This window comes from Otolemur garnettii, unplaced genomic scaffold (genome assembly GCF_000181295.1).
Source record: "Otolemur garnettii isolate 467f Iridium unplaced genomic scaffold, OtoGar3 scaffold00039, whole genome shotgun sequence".
In the NCBI taxonomy this organism is placed as follows: Eukaryota; Metazoa; Chordata; class Mammalia; order Primates; family Galagidae; genus Otolemur; species Otolemur garnettii.
The window spans coordinates 6,668,775-6,671,672 of NW_003852434.1; the positions used below are offsets into that span (position 1 = coordinate 6,668,775).

Below are 2,898 nucleotides of genomic sequence, written 5' to 3' on the forward strand. Positions count from 1 at the left end.
ATCTTCCGCGTGGCTTTTGCTCCTCCAAACAAAAATCTGCCGGACTTGGGACCCTGCAGGTAGCGCGACTTCCTCTGGCGCTGCTGCGGGGCCGCGGGGCTGGCGTTTCGTGCGGGGTGAAAGGTCCCGGCGCGGCCGGTGCACGGTGCCCGCCGTGCGCGTTTGAAGGTTGGCGGGGCGGCGGGAGGCTTCCCCGGATATGTGGGTGTGCGCCTCTCGGGAGGGGCGGGCGGGGCGGGGGGGCGGAGGAAGAGGGAGGTTACTGGCGGCGGCGGCGGCGGCGGCCCGGGCTCCGGCTGTCGGGGAAGCTGCTGAGCTGTGATGGTGATGACGAGGTGAAAATGGCGGATCTTTCGAAATACAATCCCGGCCCCTGACATACCAGAGGCGGCGGCAGCGGCGACGTCGCCGCCCGGGCCCCCTCCTCGGCCCCGGGGTACCCCGCAGCTCTCCAGTTTGGACAAACTGGGAGAGGATTGGCCGGCCAGCGCTACCGTGCACAGGCAAAACAAGCACCGCCCGGGCTTGGAATTGCCCGGGACCTTCTGGAGCCCCCACCTCGGAGCCCGAGGGAGGAGAAAACGGCAGCCGCTGGAGGTAGAGGAGAGGGGCTGCACGAGGGCTTCTCTATGGAGACTTCTATTTGGGGCGGTGGGAGTGGGCGAGGGAAGAATTGCGTTTGGATCGGGAATGACTTGTCCTGAGTGCGAAGAATCAGTAGCCTCATAATGACATCAACATGATTCTTTGAGAGTTAAGAGGGCTCCAGTTTGCTCTTATACCTTAAGGCTGCTGCTGAGGCCTAGAGGAACCGCTAGCACTTACCATGATTTCCTGATAGAATATTTAAAATATCCACCCTGGCGGGTGTTAGTTTGATGGTGTGCAGCAGTCTATGGGGTTGTATGTTTCTTTAGGGAGGCACAACTTTGGCATTTTATTCTGCATTTAAGATCTCTGTCTTCCATCCTGTGTCTTAGATCATGGTCTATAACTTGTTGGGATGTGGATCCTCACATTTTTTGAGAATATGGACCAGTTTTGTAACAAATAAAAATGTTTTTTTCTTTTATGCTCCATCAGTCGTATAGTGATCTCTTTACCCCTGCAATTTAGCAAATAACAATTGAGGTACTATCAGTCGTGCTTTATACCTGTGGTTTTCAGGGAAGTTACTCCCTGCCTCCATCCATTTCGTGAATTCAGAGAGTAAAGTTATGGAAATTTTTGCAGTAGATTTTATAATCTAAGTGAAATACTGTTCTGAAAGCTCTCTTTTGATCATGAATTTTCACTGCTAAGGAGAGTTGTGATGGCTTGGCTGCAAGCATTTGTTGTGAGTACATTTAAGTTGAGAAAGGTAAATCCAGACCTCAGATAAATTTTAAATGCTGATCTTGTTGGCTGTTTGTTTAGACAGCTGGAGAATCGAATTGATTGACTTTATGATGACCATGGTTTAATTTTGTTAGGTTATTCAAAGATCCATGTTTAGATTATGCTGCAAGATCCCTTAGGAGTCTGTGTCCTTGCACATAAAAGTAGTGTTTCAGAAAAGTTAACATGTGAACTAAATTTTTATTTTATTATTATTATTTTTTTAGAGACAGAGTCTCAACTTTGTAGCCCTCAGTAGAGTGCATCACAGCTCATAGCAACCTACAGCTCTTGGGCTTAGGCAATTCTCTTGCCTCAGCCTCCCAAGTAGCTGGGACCACAGGCTCCCGCCACAACGCCTGGCTATTGAATTAAATTTTTATACATTAATTTGGAGCCCTGTATTTTTCCCCTAGCTTTTGTAGTAGGTTGGGTCAGTGACATTAAGTGTCTGAGAGTAGAGAGAGAAGTTAATATTTAAGAAATAGCCATGAGTAATGTTTATGATGAGCAGTAAATTTCCTCATCCAAGTTACCTACCAAGATAGTATGTCATAGAATATCATAAGTTAAGTAGTGTATTCAGAAGGAAATATTCTGTATGAATGGGTGTGTAAACTTTGAACATTGAGCTTTCACCCACTGGAAGACTAAGGGATGAAAACAATTGTAGGGCAAATATCTGAAAAGTATTCAGAAGGTTTTGTTAATGAGTATTATTATTATTATTATTATTATTTTTTGCAGTTTTTGGCTGGGGCTGGGTTTGAACCCGCCACCTCTGGCATATGGGGCTGGCGCCCCACCCTTTTGAGTCATAGGCACCACCCTTGTTAATGATTATTATGTTAAATATTTAAAAAATAATTTGTCTGATGTTCTTGTATTACCTACTAGGAATTTGCTTTTGTCTTTTTTTTTTAATTATAGTTTTTATGTTGCAAATATTTAGTCCATATCATTACAGCTGCTAAGTTAGTAAGACTAAGAATTTTTAAAATAACCAAAATAGGGAAATGAAAATGTTTTTTCATTGGCTTTCTTTTAATCACAGAGGGCATTGTCTTTTTGTGATTGTCCTTAAATACCAGTTTTCAGATTGCTGTCTTTAGAACAATTGTGTGTTAATAATTAAAATGTGTTATAAAGAAATGAAGGGAGAGATATGCCACTGAAGATAATCTGGTGTCCATCTTTTTGCAGGGAGCACTACAGATTTTGATTACTTTTTTTCAAACATTATTAGGTATCTATTACATGCATTAACGTCAGCATTATTGCTTTAGGGAGCTTTCAGTTTAGGAATTTTTGGAGGTAAAGTCAGAAAAACAGGTTGAATGAGATATTACTGAGGAAGGTTTTGAGAGTTAGAGAAAATTTGGGTAGGTGATTGACAGCCTCAGAAATGCACCTAGGGAGATAAATCCTATAGCTTTTGCATGTAGGCTCTATCATAGGTGAAATGAGATGGAGGTGATAGTACTATAGTTGGCTTCAACCTTTGGAGTTTTTTTTTTTTTT

The 2,898-nt window shown here is 43.6% G+C and overlaps 1 protein-coding gene across 1 annotated transcript in view; it reads left to right on the forward strand.

The window, feature by feature from the left end:
- The first annotated feature begins 401 nt into the window (after positions 1-401).
- Positions 402-2,898, forward strand: part of LIN54 (lin-54 DREAM MuvB core complex component) — an 81,181-nt gene continuing 78,684 nt past the window's right edge. Inside the window, exon 1 of the mRNA XM_003790111.3 lies at positions 402-597. The gene's annotated coding sequence lies outside the window, so the exon portion shown is untranslated. The remainder of the gene's footprint in view (positions 598-2,898) is intronic.